This window comes from Eubalaena glacialis, chromosome 2 (assembly GCF_028564815.1).
Source record: "Eubalaena glacialis isolate mEubGla1 chromosome 2, mEubGla1.1.hap2.+ XY, whole genome shotgun sequence".
NCBI lineage: Eukaryota > Metazoa > Chordata > Mammalia > Artiodactyla > Balaenidae > Eubalaena > Eubalaena glacialis.
The window spans coordinates 58,630,349-58,655,446 of record NC_083717.1 but is presented as its reverse complement, the minus strand read 5'-3'; the positions used below and the strand labels follow the sequence as shown (position 1 = coordinate 58,655,446).

Here is a 25,098-nt window from a genome sequence, read left to right as displayed (position 1 = left end):
CCTTTGGTAACCATAAATTTGTTTTCTGTGTCTGTGGGTCTATTTCTGTTTTGTAAATAAGTTCATTTGTATTATTTTTTTTTTTTTAGATTCTACATATAAGTGATGTCATGTGATATTTGTCTTTGTCTGACTACATTTAATTTTATACATCAAAACCATTGTAGCTATTTTGGTAGAGTCATGTTAAATTTCATCAACACATCTCGAGACTTCTGCTTGCAGGAAGACAGAGTAGACATTCTCTCCACTACCCGTTCTACTAACTACAACTAAAACCCCTGGACATTACGTATAAAACAACATGGGAAGACTGAAAGGTGGAGAGAAGAAGGCAGACTGGTTAGGAACCTCAGGACTTGAGGCACAACCTGGTGGTAGGCACCCTGGGTTCCTCTTTGCCTCACAAGCCCCAGAGTAGATGCTAGAGAAGGTTACAGTCTGGAAATAATGGAGGCTGTCAAAAAAATCATACTCTCTCTGGTCAGAACACCAGGAGAGGGGCAGCTTAGCCAGACAGCCACTGCTTAGAAAACAGCTGTTCTATTCCAGACACACCCACAGAACAAACTGTAGCCCTCCCACCACTCTTCTAGCAGAGGCCGAGTGGGGAGCTGAGACTTCATCCTTGCCAGGCTGCCATGAGTCACTCTCTACCCCCTCCCCCACTGCCAGGTGGTGCGGAGTCAGCACTTCAACCCTGCTGGATGGTAATGAGGATTCCACCCTTACCAAATGGAGAACATATGGGGAGCCTGGACTTTCACCCCCATCTGATGGTGATGAGGTTCCCCCACTACTGCCCAGCAGTACCAAGAAGCCCATGCCACATTAGGTTCCAGCAGAGGCAGTGTGGAAAACCTGTACGTCCACCCCCATCTGATGGCTGTGAATCAATGGCGTCCTACACCTAACGGAATGGTGTCAGAGAAGGTCTGCTAAACACAAGATTTAAATACGATTCAGAGTCTTATAACTTAATACCCAAAATATACAATTTTCAATTGAAAATTATTTACACCAAGAACCAGGAAGACCTCAAATGGAATGAGGAAAGACAACTAACCAACACCAACACAGATCACACAGATGTTATAATTATCTGACAGAGATTTTAAAGCAGGCATCATAAAAATGCCTCAACAAGCAATTACAAACAGGCTTGAAACAAATGAAAAAAAAAAAGAAAAATGTGAGCCAAAAAAAGTCTCAACAACAACAACAAAAGAAGATACAAAGAAAAGCCAAATGAGGATTTTGGAACTAAAATAATCCAACAATTGGTTAAAAAAATTCAATGGATGTGCCTAATAACAGAATGGAAAGAATAGAAGAAAGAATCTGTGGATGACAAGGTATAACATAGAAATTACAGAAACTGAATAATGGAGAGAAAATAAACTAAAAAAGATCACATGACCATAGTCCCATAGGAGAGGAGAAATAGGGTAGAGCTGAGAAAAGTATTCAAAGAAATAATCACTGAAAACTTCCCAAATTTTGTAAACAAACAAACCTATAAATATATGAATTCAAGAAGCTGAGAAAATTCTAAATGGGAAAAACCCATGGAAATTCATGCCAAAACACATCATAGTCCAATTTCTGTAAACTAAAGACAAAGAAAAAACCTTGAAAGCTTCTAAAGAGAAACAACTCCTTACCTATATGGGAAAAACAATTGTAATGACAGTGAATCTCTTATCAGAAACCATAGAGATCAGAAAGAAGTGGAACAATGTTTTTCAAGTGCTAAAAGAAAAGAGCCGTCAATCCAGAATTCTATGTACAACAGAAGTATCCTTCAGAAATAAAGGGGAAATCAACACATTCTTAGATGAAGGAAAACTAAGAGAATTTAGGTTTCCAGTAGACCTAGTTTAAAAGAATGGCTAAAGGAAGTTCTCTAGATAGAAGGGAAATGACAAAAGAGGAAATCTTCAAACATTAGGAAGGAACAACATGGAAAGAACAAAAATATGAATGAATACAGAGACTTTCCTTCTCCTCTTGAATTTTCTAAATTATGTCTGACAGTTGAAGAAAAAATTGTAACATTGTCTGTCTCAATGTGTGTAGAAGAAATATTTAAGACAATTATAGATGGTGGAGGATAAAGGAGCATAAAGGCAGGTAAGGTTTCTATGCTTCATAAAAGTGGTAAAGTGTCAGCACTTTATGTGTATGCTTTGATAAAGTATGTGTATATAACATAATATCTAGAGCAACCACTAAAAAGTCTATACAAATAGACACACTCAACAAATCCTAATCAACCTCCTGCAGAAAATGGCCAGTATTACCTTGATACCAAAACCAGACAAAGAAAATACAAAAAAGAGAAAAGTACAGATCAATACCTCTCATGAATATGATACACAATTCTTAACAAAATATAAACAAGTAGAACTCAGCATTTTATAGAAAAATTATACACTACGTTTAAGTGGGGTTTATTACTGGGATGCAAGGCTAGTTTAATATTTGAAAATCAATCAATTAATATAATTCACCATATTAACAGTTTACAGAAGAAAAATCACTTGATCATATCATCAATGCAGAAAAAGCATTTGACAAAATTCGATACTCATTCATGACAAAAACTCCCATTAAAACTAGGAACAGAGGGGAACTTTCTCAACTTGGTAAAGAACATCTATAAAAACCATACAGCTAACATCATACTTAAATGTTAAAGACTGAATTCTTTCCCCTTAAGACTGGGAAAAGGTGAGGATGCTCTCTCTCAACCTGCTATTCAACATAGTACTGGAAGTCCTAGCCAGTGAAATAAGTCAAGAGAAAGAAATAAAAGTAACACAGGTCAGAAAGAAAGACCTAGCACTGTCCTTATTTGCAGATGACAGGATGGTTTATGTAGAAAATCAGAAGGAAGCTACAAAAAATACTGTAACTCATAAATGATTTTGTCAAGGTCACAGAATACATGATCAACATACACAAATCAACGGTATTTCGACATACTAACTCTGAACACATGGGCCTCAAATTTTTAAATATCATACTATTTACAATAGCTCAAAAATTAAATACTGAAGTATAGGTATAAAATAACATCTTCAGTACTTGTATGCTAAAAACTATAAAATGCTGATGAAAGAAATCAAAGAAGATCTAAACAACTGGAGAGACATACCATATTCACGAATTGGAAGACTCTCAACACAGTAAAGATGTGAATTCTCTCTAAATTGATGCATAGATTAAATGCAATTTCTATCGTAATCTCAGCAAGGTGTTTTGAAGAAAGACAATTATTACCAATTTAGAATTCTATACCCCAGACAAATAGAAAGAAAAAATTAATCACCAGCACACCTGCAGTAAAGAATTCTAAAGGGAGATCTCCAGACAGAAGGAAAATGACTCAATGGGAGGCAGGGTATACAAAAGGAATAAAGAGACTTGAAAGGGCAAATATGTTGGTAAATATTGATTGTTTAAAGCAATACTAGTAATGGCTTTTGGGGATTAAATTATATGTAGAATTAAAACACATGACAGCAACAACACAAAATATGGGAGTGTGTAACAAATGACATAAATTCTGAGGTTCATACATTGACCAGAAAGAGGTAAAAGCGCTAACTTAAGATAAATTCTAATAACTCAAAAATGCATGTTGTAAACTCTAGGGTAACCACGAAAAGAATAATAAGAAATGTATAACTAACAAGACAGTAGAAGGGAAAACAGAATGATAAACATCCTTAAATAATTCAAAAGAGTACAAGAAAGAGAAAAAAGAAACACAATAACAAAAAACAAACAGCAAGATAACAGATTTAAACCAAAAGAGCATTTATATTAAATGTGGATGTACTAAATATTCCAATTAAAAGACTCTGTCAGCCTGCCTTAAAAACCAACTATATACTGTTAACAAAAGAAACCATAAATATAATGACACAGAAATTTGACAGTAAGTAGGTAGAGAAAGATATATCATTCAAAAATAAGCAAAAGTAAAGCTGGTAAAGTTTTACTGCTATCAGATGAAGTAGACATTATTAAGACATGAGATAAAGAGGGATATTTCATTGTGTGGTCCGAGCACATACTCTGAATGATTTCAAATCCTTTGAAATTTATTGATACAATCTTTATGTCCCACCATGTAGTCAATTTGGAAAATTGTTTACTTGAAAGAATATATATTTATTCTGCAATTGGTAGGTGCCATGTGGTATATATGTAAATTAGGTTAAGCTCTTTATTTATGTTCATCTAATCCCTACTGATTTTTCTGAATATTGATTCTATCATTTATCAAGAGAATTCTGTTAAAAATCTCCAGTTTTGATTTTAGATTTGTCTATTTCTCTTTCAAGTCTGTCAATTTTTGCTTTATATATATTTTAGGCTAAATCTTAGGTGTACACACATTTAGTAGTGTTATATTTTCAACTGACTTGACTGTGTTGGGGTTTCCTAAGCTTGGGGCTCTGAGCTTTGACACAAATCCACTGTGTGCACAGTATCCCCCCATCCCTGCTTCTGCAACACCCATGGGGTTTGGAGGGCAAGGGAAACTGACATAAACATGGAACTTGTGCTGCTTGCTATGCTGTGAGTGATGAAGTCCTCTGTCTCTGACCCAGGAGTCTCATGTCTTTTGCCAGCATCCTTGAACCTGTGTTAGGCTGACTAGCTAGCTTGCAAGCAGAGTAGGATCTTCACAGTTCTGGACAGTTTTTGAAGATGGGGATGAGATTCCAACAGAGACCAGGCTTTCTAAAAGAGACAGGACATGGGGCCTCTTGGGCTAGGTTAGGAGATAGGAAAAGATGCCCTAGGATCCTGTAGGGAACTCTCTTACCCAGGTGATAGGCAAAGGGCTAGTGACTAAGGGCCTAACCGTCCTATCAACAACTGTTTAGAGGTGAAGCAGTGAGAGGTAGGGCTGAATGGGGGCTGATGCTCACTCCCTTCCTGTGTGACTCCAAGGAGCCCCCTAAGTTGATACAGGGCTTCTGGTGGACCAGACCATGGGAAGTTCATTCGGCTGAACTGCAAAAGTGCTCAGATGTGAAAGTAACTGCACCTGGCTCTCTCCCTCTGTACCTCCTGGCCCCTCCCTATTTCTCTACCCTGACATCAGCTGCTTTCATGAAAGGTCATAGGGATGGGGCCCAGGTCTCCCTGCCCCAGAGGAGGACCAGGTCACATGTACCTGTCCAAGTGAGCTGGGACACCTCATGGAGGAGAGGAGCTCAAACTTTTATGGCTCTGTTGGAGAAAGGTGCCAAAGTCACCATCCCACATAGTCACAGGGGGAAGGGGCATCTGAGTTCAACTGATGGGGGTTGGTATGCTCATAGTGGGGAACAGAAGCTCGTGGGATCCTGTGAGCGGTGGTGCCCTTGGGTCTAATCCAGGGCAACCCTGTTGCTGCTTCTACACTTGAATGTACCACAGGAATTAAGTTCACATGCATGGACATCCCATCCCATAAGTGCCAGAGGGGATTCTCCTGATCAGAAGAGCCACAGGTAGAGAAGGGCCAATGGGGAAAATGTTCCTGCCATTTACTCCTGGTGGATGGGTCAGGGTTGCATGTGAGGGCTCTACCCACAGTGTCCAAGCTTTCACCTTGTAGATGGTGACTGCTGGCCTGCACATCAGAAGCTCAGCCTCGGGGCCTGGACTCTGTGATATCACGCCTCAGCCAGCTGGGAGGCTGATAAGTCCCCAAAAAATTCAGGGGCCTCCTTGCCAAGTCAAGTTCCTTGGGATGCTGTTGGGGATTCGCAATGCTCAATCCCTCTGGCAGTCAAGGAAAACTGCTGTATCTTCAGCCCCCACACCCCACTGCTAAAAGAAGGCTCCTCCTTAGACTCTGGGTTGAAGATGCAATGTGCCTCACCTGGGCATTCTAGTTGGTCTTTTATGACCTCCAACTTGCAAATCAGCCTCCTGTGAGTGGAGCCAGCCCATCAGGCTATGTTAGAAGTGGTCCAGCAAACTCTGGGCATATTTGCTACTTTTGGGGCCCTTTGAGTTCCAAGTGTCTGTGGCCAGTGCTCTTGCTCACTGGAACCTCTGGAAAGGGGAGGTGGCATCCACCCAGAGGTGCCCCTTGGGGTTTCAGACTTGTCACATCCTTGACATGGCTACCATGTTCATCCCTTTGGGAAAGCTGCAATTAACCTGCTACTGGACTCCGGCCAAAACTGGACACCTCCTCCGTGGAGGCCTGGTGACCCTGGCCTGATATTTCCATTTCGGGGTGGTCAACTCAGCTTCAGTGCAAAACAAGGTGAGAAGTGCCCAATGAGCGTCACTAGTCAGATGCAAATGGTGTATTCAAGCACACAGCAGGCCTGGTCACAGCAGCCTCTGGGTTTTACATGAAAAAGTGGCAGCTGCCCCTCTGGAAGAAACTATCCCCCACTCTGAGCCTGAAGCAGAGCTGCTGGCTCAGCAGGGCCCTGGACGCACGGAAGCCCCTGAATGCCTGGGCTGCGCACTGATGCATCAGCTAAGCTGAGCCTGGTAGGGGTGGCTGGACCATGGCGGCTGTGTGGCCCCAGTGCCAGCTCTGCAGGTACCAAAGTGGACTTGGTCATTCTGTCCAGTGGGCAGGGCTCAAGGCTGTTCTCATAGCTCTGGCCAGCACTCCCTGGAGGAAGTTTGTTATGTCTTTACTGATCCTTGGGCTGTTTGGCCTACTAGTTTGGTCTGTTACTTGGAAAACCACAGACTGGTAGATTAAAGACGCACTTTTTTGGAGCCAGGAAATGTGATGAGAAATCACACATGCTGATCAAACTATCTGGGTCAGTCTTGTCCACGGGCATGGTGAGGGCCTGTCCTCCGATGAGACTAACTGGAATCAAGCTGCTTGTTGAGGCCGCACCTCCCAGACCACCACCACTGCTGCCTGGACCCCTTGCTGCACTGTACACGGTGACTGCCACCACACAGGGCCACTGAAGGAAGGACTCCTAGGTCTGATGCAGAGGCTGCCACTGCACACCACACCTGGGACTCCTGCCAAGAGTCAACCCATTTGTCTTGTGGTGGAGGAGGATGCCCTGGCCCTGCCTGCTCCTGGTGGGCTGACTGTCAGCTTCGCCTCACTGCTGTTGACTCTTTTAACAGAGTTAACTCAGGCCACACCATTGTGACCCTTGAAACTAATCTATGATATGCTTTTGGCTTTCCAGACCACATTCAGTCTGACAATGATATATGTTTTATAAAAAGGGCACTCAGTGATGGGCTGACAGTTAAGATATGCAATGAGATTTCCACATTCCCTACCACCTCCAGGCATCCGGTACAGCTGAATATTGGGTTGCCCTCTAAAAAAGAGACTCAAATGACTTCTGGCTCTCCCTCTCTCCTCTTCTGGGTGCGTACCTGTTTTAGTCAGCTCATGCTGCTATAACAAAATACCATAGACTGGGAGGACTAAACAGTGGAAATATATTGTTCACAGTTCTGGAGGCTGGAAGTCCAAGAGCAAGGTGCTGGCGCGGGCTCTCTTCCTGGTTTGCAGACAGCCGCCTTCTCACTGTGTCCTCATATGGCAGGAAGAGAGCAAGCTCTGGTTTCTCTTTCTCTTCTTAGAAGGACACTAATTCCATCATGGGGCCCCACCCTCCTGACATCATCTAAACTTAATTACCTCTCCAAGGCCCCATCTCTAAATAACATCACATGCAGGGGGGTGTTAGGGCTTCAATATGTGGATTTGGGGGAGACACAAACATCCCATCCATAATGGTACCTTAGTATGGCAGTTTGTTCACTGTATGCCTGTCCTAGAAAGGGATCATTCCCGCTCAGCTCTTCCCTAGTAATGAACAGGATGAACAGGGTAGGGGGTTACACAGAGCTGGCTGGAAAATTTAATTCCATCCTGACCATTTCTGGGTTATATTAAAATTGCTTGTAAAATTGTTTCCAGTTTATGAATGGTTTTATCTTACATTTCTAATGTTATGTGAAATTACTAGTGACATATTTGGGAATGAAATCTAATGGTCACCTCTTAGGGCCTTCAACTCCTTGTGAAATTTCAATCAAGTGAGAATGTTTATAATACCTATTTCCAACAAGTTGTGAAAGTACTTAATTAAAACTTTTTTTTTTTTTTAAGGAAAGAATAATACTAAGAGGATCGGAAGAGTTGGAGGAGCATCACATTATTTACAATAAGCCATCTGTCATTATTAAGAATACATTTTAATAAAGGGTGTTATTGTTTCAGTAAATAAATAATGAAACATGAAGGATAAGAACTGCAAGTAATACTAGAAAATTAAGGCCCTCAAACGTACATTTAGTTCAGAGTCAGAGAGTCAGAGCCTAATAGATTACCACAATAACAAAGTTTAATATAATAAACCTTGTCATGGTTTCGTTTAAATGGTGTACTTGTCAGCTCTACAGTGCTTTTTTGACTAAGATTCAGTAATTGTATTTTAATGATAAGTGGGTTTATTAAAATAAAATAATGGTACCCTTAATTCTAAATGAGAACGTATTAAAATTAACATTACAAAATTAAATAGACCAGCATCTATTACATGAAGACGGATGCTTATGCTAACAAATTGGTAAATTCTCGCCATGCGCAAGTCATCTTATTAAGGCTAAATAAGAAATGCAATCAAGGGCCTCACATGACAGTGCCCCTGGATGGCTGGTCAGAGACATAATTAGAAACAACATGTCTGCACTTAGTAATTTTTTTTTTTTCCAGACTGTGAATTAGCAACCTGTCTCACTTTACTTTTACAAAGCCTTTTTATAAACAACCAGGCTGGGAGAAATGAAAACTGGGTTGCCACAAAGTGAAAGAAAACGACAAGATTCTTGCTTATAAGGTGTGAAACTCAACAGAGTGGCTGTCACACCTAAGAGCCCGACACATCAAATATGAAAGTGGCCGGACCCCATCCATCCTCTGAATGGGATCTGAGCTGGCAGTGGATACTCGCAAGAGCCAGTAGGTGCAGCGGACGGGGTGGGGGTGGGGGCCTGTCAGGGAAATGGGGGGAAAGGGAGGGGACATGCTAATGAGGCCTGTGGTCTGCATTTATGACCGACCTCCCATTCTTACTCACAAACCCCCGATCTGTCTGGTGTTTCTCAGGTGAGAGGAGATTCCCTGCCTGCCCCTGTGGAGAGCCAAGTTTGATGTGTTCAAGACAATCCGTGCAGCTCCATGCCCCTTGGCAGGGACGGGCGTTGGTGTGGCCACAGGCTGCCACTTGGCCCATGACATGTAACAGGAAATGTGCTGGGCAGCTACTGGGAAATTGTTGGTCACCCTTCAAAAGGGAACATGGGGCCTCTCCCTTGCTGCCTTGGATGATGCTGGGTGAGGATATGTCACTGGGTGCATCTACAGCCACACTACACCCGAGTGGAGGCAGCACTGACCTGCCAGCCGAGGACAGGAGGGAGAATCAGAAAGGTGGGTGAGCCTGGGTTCCCCAACTCCCCCTCACCCAGGACACTGCGGAGCTGCCAGCCCTGCCCCCAGACTTACTGTGTGTGGGGTATAAAAATGTGGGATGGAAAGGTGGAACTCCCACAGGCTGGGTTAGGGTCTCTCCTGCTCACAGCAGGACCCACTGTACACCCGCCAGCTCTGTGTGGGGTGCATGTTCCCATTTTACAGACAAGGAAACAGACTCAGGGAGAGAAATAAACCTGCCCAGGGTGCACTGACTCTTAAAGGAGCCCTCTCACCCAGGTCAAAGTCAGATCATGAACAAAGCTGGTCTAATTCAGTCGGACATGGTTGAGTTTGGGGCAAGCAGTTTTAACTTCTCTGAGCCACTATCATTTCAAAAAATAGATTCTTCACCAAGTAGCAGAGCTGCAGCTCAAGCGAAGTAAGATTCCGCATGCCGTGCAGTGGGGCCAAAATATATGTGTGTGTGTGTGTGTATGAAGTCGCAGACCAGTCCTTCTACCAGGCTTCTTTGGAGAGACCAGGGGCACCCAGTCCCCCTTTCCGGTATGCTCTTGCTCTCTCTTGCTGGTTTCTCTCATTCTATTTTTTCTTTGAAAGTTTTGAAACGGGCTGAGAGCAATACTCCCATCCCTCAGGACCAAGCAAATGCCAACTCTCTGTCATAATCTGCTTCAGCTCATGCCTTTCAATGTATTGAATAAAAGAAAACAACACTAAAGATCAAGTTTAAGTTCCTTTTATGTGCCTCCCCAATTTTCATTCTCATTCCTCCCTCCCCAGAGGGACCACCACATGAATCGGTAACTTTTTCATTATATAACATGAACATAATGTCTTTTAAGTCATATCATAAGTAACATTAATATACCATTAAATGTTGAAAAATGTGTGCTGTGCACAAGGCTCTGCCTCTAGTTTCCACATCAAAACCATACTATCTCCTTCTCTCCCATGTTCCTTCCCCTGTGGTCTCTGTCTCCCTCCCACCTCCACTCTCTGGGATCACCAGTGTCCAGGCAGAGCAAGCTTATAGAGGAATGGAATATGGAATAATTGGCTAGGACTCAAAAAATTATTATCACAAAAAACAAAAGAAAAGAAAAGATATGGGACATTCTTGTAGAGAAACTAAAGAGCCATAACCAAATGCAACGTAGAAACTTTGGGTCTTGGAATGAAAAACAAATTAAAAATGAGATTTGGGGGCTAACTGGGAAAATATGAATATGAGCTCTGTATTAGATAGCATATTAAGTGAATGTTATTTTTCTTAGGAGTGATAGTGTTCTGGTTTTATAGGAGAATTTTCAGAAGATACATGTTTGCAATACAGATTCAAATGGTTCAGGAAAAGTTTTATATACTTATGTATAAGTTTCTTATATATATGTGTGTGTGTGTATATATATATATATATATATATATATATATATATATATATATATATATATACGTAGAGAGAGAGAGAGAGAGAGAGAGAGAAATAAAGCAAATGTGACAAAACTGAAAATTGGTGATTCTTGGTGCAAGATTTATAGATACTAATCTTCCAACTTTCCGTAGATTTGAAAATGAATGCCATGTGAGTCTGTCCCGCAGTTTTACACGTATGAGTGGAGACATTCTATTCTGGTGCCCAAGACAATTCCTCACTTGTAAAGGAATTGACTCACTTGTCTTAAGTTTTAAAAGATTGGTTGAATTCAGTTAAACGTATTTGGGGGGAACCTAACTGATGCTTGTTGGACTGAACCTAACTGATACTTGTTGGACTGAAATTTTCTCCTCTTCAATAGATGAGTTGGAATTTTAACAGTTTGGTTATAATGTTTTATTTTTTCAGAGGCACAGAGCCCTGAAGCTTACAGGTGATTCCTCTGACACATTTCATGTCCATGCCCTTTCACACCCATGCAGACAGCATTCATAAATCACCACCCTTTTCAAGGCAGACATGCTAATCAATCATCACTCTTCCCACAAAGGAGACAGAAGACCTGCTCATCCTTGATTCAGAGCTTTATGCAATAATGGCCAAAGTTGACAATAATGCTGGAATGAATTATTCACCCATAAAGTGGGCTTTGGAAAATCTGTATTTGAAGAACTGAGACCAAAGAGTCTAAGATAGTGAAGGGCTTGGAGAGGCAGCTGGCAGAGTGGTTAAGTGCAGGAACTCTGGAGGTAGACTTCGTGAGTTCAAATCTCAGTTCCACTGTTTCTTAGTGGTGTGACCTTGGGCAAGTTACTAACCTCTCTGTGTCTTGGTCCCCTCTTCTGAAAAATGGGGATAGTAACAGTATTGACCTAATAGAGTTTTTACGAATAATACATTATTTAACATTTGGAAATCACTTAAAACAGGGCTTGACGTATAGAAAGCATCGCATATGTGTTTTTGTTAAAACAGGTCCAAAACCCTTGGTTAAATCAAGGAGTGTATTTGCAAATAAACCAACGGCAAATGAATGAATGAACCAATACCCTTTGGCATAAAAAGTACCTTCACATACTAAGGTCCTTTTGGGGGTAAGCAGGGTTGTTTTCGCATTCACAGAGGAAACGTCTAAGAAAAGGAAGCTCTTTTTGTGCAGACTGCCTGGTGCTGCTCAGTAAGGTCCATTGGTGCACAAGGAGGTGAGGAGCCATCTAGGAGCTTCTACTGGGCTTCACTGCAGTATTTTTTTTTTAGAGGTTTTGCTTGTTTACTTGTTTCACCTCATTGCTTCATCCAAAGCTTCACATAATGGTGTATGGCCATCTGATTCTGAGAGGTGAGTGCCAGAAAGAGAAGACAGTCCACCACTTCTTTGGGTGTGAACATAAGTGAACCTTGTGCATTTTCTGATTGACTCACAACTTTGTTCACTTTTGGTTAATTCCTCCCTCCCCCAACCCAAGAGTGACCCTGCCTCATCACCCTCCTTGCACCATCAAACTTCACCCAGGCAACAGTACCACTGGTCATTTAAAATTATTGCCTGTTTGTTTTTTAATTTTATTTCGCTGCAGTACTTTTATTGAATTTTATAGAAGTATCAGTTCATAGCACATTGGGAATTTTTTAAAAAGTGGCCCTTCAGTACACATGGCTTGAGAAGCACTGTCTAGAGGTCATTGGAAATGCAAATTACACTCTTGAATCAAGTAGGTGTCTGCAAATAGCATGACAATTTTTTTTGCCTACCTTCATTGTTTAGGTTGTGGTATTTGGAGAAAGAGACTTTAAAGAAAAAAGTTGAGTAGGTGTAAGGGGAAAGGAATCCTGTTAGGAATATAAGTGAGGAATAGGAGCTCAGCTAGCCTTATAGGTATCAAGTCCAAGGGACCAAAGAAAATGACTCTAAACACTCTGAAGTATTTCTTACATCCTTACAACCTCCCATGATTTTTACTTTTGTTATTCTCTATTTAATTATTCTCAATTTCTTTGTAAGGCTTAACAAAAAGCAATTTAAAATAATAAATTATTTTAAAGTGTGTGCATGTGTGTAGAACAGCAAAGAAAGTGGGAGAGGAAGGCTTTGTCGTCCAACGTTAGAAGAGAGAAGCTACCATCTCTGAGACAAGGGGGAGGACATAAGTTTAAAGAGAAAAAAGGATCAGAGAAAATAAAAGTCCTCTGTGTCAACAATCCTTTGAAACGTATATCTAAGATTGAAATAAAGTGTGGTAAATCCCTAATGACCAAAAAATAAATATGGAATGGAAATTAGAAATATGCTCTTAACCTGCAACTACCTGTGGGTGGAGACATTTTGCCCATTTAATCACTACACAAGAACCAGAAAAAAGGCCTTGAGGCCTGTGATGTGGGGAATTGGGATTGAGGACCCCTTCCCTACTCCCCCAAACATAAAGTTAGGACCCTCAAAAACTATTCCTTGAGTCCAAGGATTAGAAGTAATTTTCCTACTGGCAAAGGAAGCTGAGAAGTACATTTGTCTCTTCTAGACCGGGATTAGCACAGGAGAAAAAAAAAGAAAGCCAAAAACAACTTCTCCCAGAAATGTTGTAACTATTGACTTGGCTCTGATTTGAGCTAAAATTGATTTGTGGCTTGGAACCCCTAAGCCAAGAAATTACCATAAAAGCTGGTTATAGGATGGTAATTTCCCTTGGGAGTCTGGCAAAAACGATCAAACAAATATATCGCTCAACGTCACTGAGTACGCTCTCAACACAGGCCATACAAGATTCCCACAGATAAATGTCCTGCTCATAACCCCAAATTACAAACCTAACAGGAAACAAGCTTTGTAAGAGCCACAGACACAAAATCAGCTATTCATAGATATCTATGAACTTGAGGTTAAGAATTGTCAGCTAGAGACTATAAACAAGTATATTTAAAATGTTAAAGACATAAAAGAATGAAATGGAACACGACCAAAGAATAGGAGGTAGGTTTGGAAAACAAAAATAGAAGTTAAAAATGGAAGATGACAATTAAGATAAAAAACTCAGAATCAGTTTAATAACAGATTAGACAACACTGAAGAAAAAAATTAATATACTTGAAGATAAGTCAGAAGATATTATCCAGAATGCAACTAAGTGGGGAAAAAAGAGAGAGAGAGAGAATACAAAAAAGAGGTTATGAGACAAGAAGAACAGACTGAAAAGTTCTAACACTGTCTAATTGAAATTTGGAAAAAAATGAGGACAAGGCAATAGTGAAGAGATTCTGACTGAGGATTTTCCAGAAGAAATATATAGAAATAAATTCACAGATTTAATAAGGCTAAGACATTTCAAGCAAGACAAAAAAACCTAATATGTTCGTTAGCAAATCCTTGTGAAACTGCAGAATATTAAAGACAAAGAAAAGATCTTAGAGAAGAGTTTAAAAAGATTATGCTCAAAGGAGTGGCAGACTGACAGCTAATGTCTCAAAAGAAACAATGGAAAACAGAAGTCAATAGAATAATATCTTCAATGTGCTGAATGAAAATAACTGGTAACCTAGGATACTATTTCTAAGAAAAATGTTTTTCAAAAATGGGGGTAAAACAAACACATTTTAAAACTAATAAAAACTGAGAGAGTAACACAGCAGACACTCATCCAAGAAAATTCTAAAGGATGAACTTCAAATAGAAGGAGGATCTGATATGTAAGAAGAAATGAAGAGAAACAGAAATGGTAAATATATGGGTAACTCTAAATGAACACTGACTGCATAAAACAATAATAATAATGTCTGATGAGATTAAAAACACAGAGCTAAAGTATTGATAAATGACACTAACTTATAAGTCAGGAGGGGTGGTGAATAAAATGAATCCAGTGTGAGGTCCCGGTGTTATCTGGGCATAGGTTAAGATGTCGATTAATCTGAGATGTGATTCATAGGCATGTTAGATTTTTTAAGACAACCTCTCAATAACAGATAGAGAGTGTATACCTTCAAAACTAGTAGAGGAAAAGAATAAAATGATTCAAAAATAATCAGAAGATTTAAAAGAAGGCTTGTAAAGGGAGAAAAAACCCACATAAAACAGGGATAAATAGTGGTTACACTAAAAATTACTGCATTCACTAAAAGATAAAAGTTGTCAAACTGATTTTAAGAATAAAGCAACCACATGCTGTTTACAAAAGATACATGTAAAACATAGGCATCCAAAGTGCTAAAGGTTAAAGTATGACAAATGGTGCAAATTTTAACATAAAGAAAGCTATGATAACTGTATTAATATCAAAGGCAAAAAGCATGACTAGAGTTAAATAGGCACTTCACAATGTTAAGCAACTCAATTCATAAATATGTAACTTTAGTTGCTGTATCTAATACATAGCTTCAGATTTAGATATGATTAAAGATCTATAAAAATAAAAGAAGATACAGACAAGGGTACAATCATAATGGGAGATTTTAATGCATCTCTCTCAGTAATTAAAAGAACAAGTATAAAAAATGGATATATAAATTTGAAAAACACAATTAAGGACAAAATGGACATATGCAAAACAATGCAGTCACAACAGAAGACTATATTCTTTTCAAGCACACATGGAAAATTAAAGAATGAACCATATTTTGTGCTATAAAGCAAAAGTATCTACATATATAGACCATGTGCTCTGACCACAGAGCAATTAAGCTAGAAGTCAATAATAACAGTAACTAGGAATATTTCAAAGATTTTCCATATATTTAGAAATCGAGAAACAGTTCCAATAATTCATGGGTCAAAGAAAAAATCAAAGTGAAAATTAGAAAAATTTTGGGGGCTGTATAATAGTGAAAACACTACATTTCAAAACTTGTGGGATGTAGCTAAAATAATCAGAGAGAATTAATAACTTTCAATGCTTATAAGAGAAAAGAAGAGGGGCTAAGAATTAATGAAGTAAGCATTCATCTCAGGAAGTTAGAAAAGAAACATTAAAAATGTAGAGAGAGACCTTCAAGATGGCAAAGGAGTAAGATGTGGAGATCACCTTCCTCCCCACAAATACATCAGAAATACATCTACATGTGGAACAACTCCTACAGAACACCTACTGAACGCTGGCAGAAGACCTCAGACTTCCCAAAAGGCAAGAAACTCCCCACGTACCTGGGTAGGGCAAAAGAAAAAAGAAAAAACAGAGACAAAAGAGTAGGGATGGGACCTGCACCAATGGGAGGGAGCTGTGAAGGAGGAAAAGGGTCCACTCACTAGGAAGCCCCTTCACTGGGGGAGATGGGGGGTAGGTGGGGGGGAAGCTTCGGAGCCACGGAGAAGAGCGCAGCAACAGGGGTGCAGAGGGCAAAGCGGAGAGATTCCTGCACAGAGGATCGGTGCCGACCAGCACTCACCAGCCCGAGAAGCTTGTCTGCTCTCCCACCGGGGCGGGTGGGGGCTGGGAGCTGAGACTTGGGCTTTGGAGTTCAGATCCCAGGGAGAGGACTGGGGTTGGTTGCTTGAACACAGCCTGAAGGGGGCTAGTGTGCCACAGCTAGCTGGGAGGGAGTCCGGGAAAAAGTCTGGAACTGACTAAGAGGCAAGAGTCCATTGTTTCAGGGTGCGCGAGGAGAGGGGATTCAGAGCACCACCTAAACAAGCTACAGAGACGGGCACGAGCCGTGGCTATCAGTGTGGACATCAGGATGGGCATGAGACACTAAGGCTGCTGCTGCAGCCACCAAGAAGCCTGTGTGCAAGCACAGGTCACTATCCACACCTCCCCTCCCGGGAGCCTGTGCAGCCCACCACTGCCAGGGTCCTGTGATCCAGGGACAACTTCCCTGGGAGAACACACGGTGTGCCTCAGGCTGGTGCAACGTCATGCTGGTCTCTGCCGCCCCAGGCTTGCCCCACATTCCGTACCCCTCCCTCCCCCACCCGGCCTGAGTGAGCCAGAGCCACCTAATCAGCTGCTACTTTAACCCTGTCCTGTCTGAGCGAAGAACAGATGCCCTCAGGTGACCTACATGCAGAGGCAGGGCTAAATCCAAAGCTGAACCCTGGGAGCTGTGTGAACAGAGAGGAGGAACCCACAGGAGCAGCAGATTAAACCTCCACAATCAACTTGATGTACCCTGCATCTGTGGAATACCTGAATAGACAACGAATAACCCCAAAATTGAGGCGGTGGACTTTGGGAGCAACTGTAGACTTGGGGTTTGCTTTCTGCAAATAATTTGTTTCTGGTTTTATGTTTATCATAGTTTACTATTTAGAGTTTATTATCATTGGTAGATTTGTTTATTGATTTGGTTGCTCTCTTCCTTTTTTTAATATATATATATATATTTCCTTTTTCTCTTTTTGTGAGTGTGTATGTGTATGTTTCTTTGTGTGAGTCTGTCTATATAGCTTTGCTTTTACCAATTCTCCTAGGGTTCTGTCTGTCTGTGTTTTTGTTCTGTTTTTAGTATAGTTTTTAGCGCTTGTTATCATTGGTGGATTTGTTCTTTGGTTTGGTTGCTCTCTTCTTTCTTTCTTTTTTTTATTACTTTTTAATTATTTTATTTTTAATAATTGTTTTATTTTAATAACTTTCTTTTCTTTTCTTTTCTTCTCCCTTTTCTTCTGAGCCATGTGGCTAACAGGGTCTTGGTGCTCCAGCCAGGTGTCAGGCCTATGCCTCTGAGGTGGGAGAGCCAAGTTCAGGACACTGGTCCAACAGAGACCTCCTGGCTCCACATAATATCAAATGGCTAAAGCTCTCCCAGAGATCTCCATCTCAACGCTAAGACCCAGCTCCACTCAACAACCAGCAAGCTACAGTGCTAGACACACTATGTCAAACAACCATCAAGACAGGAACACAACCCCTCCCAATAGCAGAGAGGATGCCTAAAATCATAATAAGGTCACAGACACCCCAAAATACACCACCAGACGTGGACCTGCCCACCAGAAAGACAAGATCCAGCCTCATCCACCAGAACACAGGCACCAGTCCCCTCCACAAGGAAACCTACACAATGCACTGAACCAACCTTAGCCACTGGGGACAGACACCAAAAACAATGGGAACTATGAACTTGCAGCCTGTGAAAAGGAGACCCCAAACAAAGTAAGTTAAGCAAAATGAGAAGACAGAGAAACACACAGCAGATGAAGGAGCAAGGCAAAAACCCACCAGACCAAACAAATGAAGAGGAAATAGACAGTCTACCTGAAAAAGAATTCAGAATAATGATAGTAAAGATGACCCAAAATCTTGGAAATAGAATGGAGAAAATACAAGAAACATTTAACAAGGACCTAGAAGAACTAAAGAGCAAACAAACAATGATGAACAACACAATAAATGAAATTAAAAATACTCTAGAAGGAATCAATAGCAGAATAACTGAGGCAGAAGAACGGATAAGTGACCTGGAAGATAAAATAGTGGAAATAACGACCACAGAGCAGAAGAAAGAAAAAAGAATGAAAATAATTGAGGATGGTCTCAGAGACCTCTGGGACAACATTAAATGCACCAACATTCGAAATATAGGGGTCCCAGAAGACGAACAGGAAAAGAAAGGGACTGAGAAAATATTTGAAGAGATTAGTTGAAAACTTCCTTAACATGGGAAACGAAACAGTCAATCAAGTCCAGGAAGCGCAGAGAGTCCCATACAGGTTAAATCTAAGGAGAAACATGCCAAGACACATATTAATCAAACTATCAAAAATTAAATACAAAGAAAAAATATTAAAAGCAGCAAGGGAAAAACAAAAAAATAACATACAAGGGAATCCCCATAAGGTTAACAGCTGATCTTTCAGCAGAAACTCCACAAGCCAGAAGGGAGTGGCAGGACATATTTAAAGTGATGAAAGGGAAAAACCTACAACCAAGATTACTCTACCGAGGAAAGATCTCATTCAGATTCAATGGAGAAATTAAAAGCTTTACAGACAAGCAAAAGCTAAGAGAATTCAGCACCACCAAACCAGCTTTACAACAAATGCTAAAGGAACTTCTCTAGGCAGGTAATACAAGAGAAGGAAAAGACCTACAATAACAAACCCAAAACAATTAAGAAAATGGTAACAGGAACATACATATTGATAACTACCTTAAATGTAAATGGATTAAATGCTCCAACCAAAAGACATAGAGTGGCTGAATGGATACAAAAACAAGAACCGTATATATGCTGTCTACAAGAGACACATTTCAGACCTAGGGACATATACAGACTGAAAGTGAGGGGATGGAAAAAGATATTCCATTCAAATGGAAATCGAAAGAAAGCTGGAGTAGCAATTCTCATATCAGACAAAATGGACTTTAAAATAAAGACTATTACAAGAGACAAAGAATGACACTACATAATGATCAAGGGATCAATCCAAGAAGAAGACATAACAATTGTAAATATTTATGCACCCAGCATAGGAGCACATCAATACATAAGGCAAATGCTAACAGCCATAAAAGGGGAAATCGACAGTAACACAATTATAGTAGGGGACTTTAACACCCCATTTTCACCGATGGACAGATCATCCAAAATGAAAATAAATAAGGAAACACAAGCTTTAAATCATACATTAAACAAGATGGATTTAATTGATATTTATAGGACATTCCATCCAAAAACAACAGAATACACTTTCTTCTCAAGTGCTCATGGAACATTCTCCAGGATAGATTATATTTTGGGTCACAAATGAAGCCTCGGTAAATTTAAGAAAATTGAAATCGTATCAAGTATCTTTTCCGACCACAATGCTATGAGACTAGATATCAACTACAGGAAAAAATCTGTAAGAAATATAAACACACGGAGGCTAAACAATACACTACTAAATAACCAAGAGATCACTGAAGAAATCAAAGAGGAAATCAAAAAATACCTAGAAACAAATGACAATGAAAACACGATGACCGAAAACCTATGGGATGCAGCAAAAGCAGTTCTAAGAGGGAAGTTTATAGCAATACAATTCTACCTCAAGAAACAAGAAACATCTCAAATAAACAACTTAACCTTACACCTAAAGCAATTAGAGAAAGAAGAACAAAAAAACCCCTAAAGGTAGCAAAAGGAAAGAAATCATAAAGATCAGATCAGAAATAAATGAAAAAGAAATGAAGGAAACAATAGCAAAGATGAATAAAACTAAAAGCTGGTTCTTTGAGAAGATAAACAAAATTGATAAACCATTAGCCAGACTCATCAAGAAAAAAAGGGAGAAGACTCAAATTAATAGAATTAGAAATGAAAAAGGAGAAGTTGCAACTGACACTGCAGAAATACAAAGGATCATGAGAGATTACTAAAAACAACTATATGCCAATAAAATGGACAACCACGAAGAAATGGACAGATTCGTAGAAAAGCACAACCTTCTGAGACTGAACCAAGAAGAAATACAAAATATAAACAGACCAATCACAAGCACTGAAATTGAGACTGTGATTAAAAATCTTCCAACAAACAAAAGCCCAGGACCAGATGGCTTCACAGGCAAATTCTATCAAACATTTGGAGAAGAGCTAACACCTATCCTTCTCAAACTCTTCCAAAATACAGCAGAGAGAGGAACACTCCCAAACTCATTCTACAAGGCCACCATAACCCTGATACCAAAACCAGACAAAGATGTCACAAAGAAAGAAAACTACAGGCCAATATCACTGATGAACATAGATGCAAAAATCCTCAACAAAATACTAGCAAACAGAATCCAACAGCACATTAAAAGGATCATACACCATGATCAAGTGGGGTTTAACCCAGGAACGCAAGGATTCTTCAATATACGCAAATCAGTCAATGTGATACACCATATCAACAAATTGAAGGATAAAAACCATATGATCATCTCAATAGATGCAGAAAAAACTTTTGACAAAATTCGACACCCATTTATGATAAAAACCCTCCAGAAAGTAGGCATAGAGAGAACTTACCTCAACATAATAAAGGCCATATATGACAAACCCACAGCTAACATTGTTCTCAATGGTGAAAAACAGAAAACATTTCCTCTAAGATCAGGAACAAGACAAGGTTGCCCACTCTCACCACTATTATTCCACAAAGTTTTGGAAGTTTTAGCCACAGCCATCAGACAAGAAAAAGAAATAAAAGGAATCCAAATCGGAAAAGAAGAAGTAAAGCTGTCACTGTTTGCAGATAACATGATACTATACATAGAGAATCCTAAGGATGCTACCAGAAAACTATTAGAGATAATCCATGAATTTGGTAAAGTAGCAGGATACAAAATTAATGCACAGAAATCCCTTGCATTCCTATACACTAATGATGAAAAATCTGAAAGAGAAATTAAGGAAACATTCCCATGTAGCGCTGCAACAAAATGAATAAAATACCTAGGAATAAACCTACCTAAGGAGACAAAAGACCTTTATGGGGAAAACTATAAGACACTGATGAAAGAAATTAAAGATGATACAAACAGATAGAGAGATATACCATGTTTTTGGATTGGAAGAATCAACATTGTGAAAATGACTATACTACCCAAAGCAATCTACAGATTCAATGCAATCCCTATCAAACTACCAATGGTATTTTTCACAGAACTAGAACAAAAAATTTCACAATTTGTATGGAACCATAAAAGACACCAAATAGCCAAAGCAATATTGAGAAAGAAAAACGGAACTGGAGGAATCAGGCTCCCTGACTTCAGACTATACTACAAAGCTATTGTAATCAAGACAGTTTGGTACTGGCACAAAAACAGAAATATAGATCAATGGAACAGGATAGAAAACCCAGAGATAAATCCACGCACATATAGTCACCTTATTTTTGATAAAGGAGGCAAGAATATACAATGGAGAAAAGACAGCCTCTTCAATAAGTGGTGCTGGGAAAACTGGACAGCTACAAGTAAAAGAATGAAATTAGAACACTCCCTAACACCATACACAAAAATAAACTCAAAATGGATTAAAGACCTAAATGTAAGGCCAGACACTATAAAACTTTTAGAGGAAAATATATGCAGAACACTCTATGACATAAATCACAGCAAGATCCTTTTTGACCCACCTCGTTGAGAAATATAAATACAAAGAAAAATAAACAAATGGGATCTAATGAAACTTAAAAGCTTTTGCACAGCAAAGGAAACTATAAACAAGACGAAAAGAGAACTCTCAGAATGGGAGAAAATATTTGCAAATGAAGCAACTGACAAAGGATTAATCTCCAAAACTTACAAGCAGCTCATGCAGCTCAATATCAAAAAAAACAAACAACCCAATCCAAAAATGGGCAGAAGACCTAAACAGACATTTCTTCAAAGAAGATATACAGATTGCCAACAAACACATGAAAGGATACTCAACATTACTAATCATTAGAGAAATGCAAATCAAAACTGCAATGAGGTATCACCTCACACCAGTCAGAATGGCCATCATCAAAAATTCTACAAACAATAAACGCTGGAATGGGTGTGGAGAAAAGGGAACCCTCTTGCACTGTTGGTGGGAATGTAAATTGATACAGCTACTATGGAGAACAGTATGGAGGTTCCTGAAAAAACTAAAAATAGAAGTACCATATGACCCAGCAATCCTAGTACTGGCATATACCCTGAGAAAACCATAATTCAAAAAGAGTCATGTATCACAATGTTCACTGTAGCACTATTTACAATAGCCAGGACATGGAAGCAACCTAAGTGTCTATCGACAGATGAATGGATAAAGAAGATGTGGCACATATATAGAATGGAATATTACTCAGTCATAAAAAGAAATGAAATGGATTTATTTGTATTGAGCTGGATGGACCTAGAGTCTGTCATACAGAGTGAAGTCAGAAAGAGAAAAGAAATATCGTATGCTAACACATACATATGGAATCTTAAAGAAAAAAAGAAAAAAAATGAAAATAAATGGTCAGAAGAACCTAGGGGCAAGACGGGAATAAAGATGCAGACCTACTAGAGAATGGACTTGAGGATACGGGGAGGGGGAAGGGTAAGCTGGGACAAAGTGAGAGAGTGGCATGGGCATATATACACTACCAAATGTAAAACAGATAGCTAGTGGGAAACAGCTGCATAGCAGAGGGAGATCAGCTCGGTGCTTTGTGACCACCTAGAGGGGTGGGATAGGGAGGGTGGGAGGGAGGGAGATGCAAGAGGAAAGAGATATGGGGACATACGTATATGTATAACTGATTCACTTTGTTATAAAGCAGAAACTAACACACCATTGTAAAGCAATTATACTCTAATAAAGATGTTAAAAAAAAAAGGAATACTTATACTAGAATAAAGTGTTAGTTGTTTATCTGAAATGCAAAAAACCCCAAAAAACCTAATGGGAACATTACAGGAAATGAAAGATCAATATTTCTCATGAACATCGATGTCAAAATCCTAATCAAAACACTAGCAAATCAAATTTTGCGATATACAAAAGGCATGATATCATAACTAAATGAGGTTTACTCCAGGAATGTACGAGTGGGTAAACATTTGAAAATCAACAATATAATCCACCAGTGTACTGAAAAAAAGGAGGAAAATCATATGATCACTTCAACAGATGAAGAAAAAGCATTCGATAACTTTCAACATCATTTATGAATGATAAAAACATAGCAAACTAGGAATGGAAGGTAACTGCCTTAATCTGGTATGTAGTATCTACAAAAATGCTACAGCTAACATCATATTTAATGGCGAAATAGTACAAATTTCCCTCTGAGACTGGAAACTAGCCAAGGATATCTGCTATTAACTCTCCAATTCAAAAATTTCCTGGAGGGTCTACCCAATGCAACAAGACAAAAAGAACCACCCCTCACCAACTGGAAAGGAAAAAATAAAACTATCATTCTTTGCGGTTTATAGGTCATGAACCTAGAAAGTCCAAAAGATTCTACAAATTACTAGAATTTATAAGTAAATTTAGAAAGGTTCCAGAATACAAGATCAATAAATAAGAAGAAATTGTATTTCTATATCTCAGCTGTTGCTGGCATTTTAAATATGTTTTTTACAATAAAAAAATACATAAAATGCATAGAGATAATCTAATGAATAACATTCAAGTCCTTTACTTTGAAAACTAAAAAATATTTGTGAGAGAATTAAGGAACATACCATGCCCATGACTAGGAGATTTAATATTGCAGAGATATCAATTTTCTCTCAATTGATCTATAGATTAATTTATATGTAATTAACTTACATAGGTTCCATATTAAATATATAATTATTCTATATAGAGTTCATATACATTAATTTATATAGAAATGCAAAGGCTGTGAATAGCAAAGACAAATCATAAGAAGAAAAACAAAGCTGGAGGACTTACACTGCATGGTAAGACTTAAACTGTGGTCATTTTGTTCCAAGGACAGAAACACCAATGGAGCAAAATAAAGTCTGAGTCAGACCACACATATACAATCACCTGCTTTATGTCAAAGTTTACCTTGCAGCATAATAGAGAAAGAATGGTTTCAACAATGGTACCAGGGCAGGTGTGTAAACATATGGGAAAATGGACTTTCACCACATGTCACACCATATATAAAAGTTATTTTTAGGTGGGTTGTAGATTTAAACGTGAAAGGCAGGACTTTTTATCTTCAGAAACCTGGGGTAGGCAAAGATTTCTTAAACCAAAATAGAAGTTCTCAAAGTAAAGAAAAAAAAGGTAAATTTAACTACTTTAGTATTTGATGATCATTACTTTAGTAATGATCATCTGTTCATTAAAGTGTACCAGTCAGAGAGTAAAAGGGCAGCCCATAGAGTGGGTGGAGGTATTTGTGATACACATCTGATAAAGGACTCATATTCAGAATGTATAAGGAATTCCCACAAATCAATCAAAAAGACAAAGGTAAAAATGGGCAAAAACCTGAAAAGGCACCCAACAAAAGAGAATATCCAAATGGCCAGTAACATGAAAAGGTACTCAACTTTATCAGCCATCAGAAAATAAAAATTAAAGCCACTATGGGACTACCACACTTCCAACACAGTGACTAAAATGGAAAGACAAAAAATGCGGACTATCCAGAACCCTCAACAGTGGAAGAGCGAATTGGTACATCCACACTTCAGAAAACTATTTGAAGAACTGTTATAAAGCTGAATATATGTAAATCCTATAATCCAGCAATACTGTAATAGGGAAGAAACTTTGTATTCTATTACAAATTAATCACTAAAGGGATGTTTCCTCTAAGC

The 25,098-nt window shown here is 39.2% G+C and overlaps 1 protein-coding gene across 1 annotated transcript in view; it reads right to left on the bottom strand.

Annotated features, from left to right (window-relative positions):
• The window catches only part of LOC133085010 (OTU domain-containing protein 7A-like), a 188,303-nt gene that overhangs the window by 51,666 nt on the left and 111,539 nt on the right, over positions 1–25,098 (bottom strand). The gene's annotated exons all lie outside the window — the stretch shown is intronic.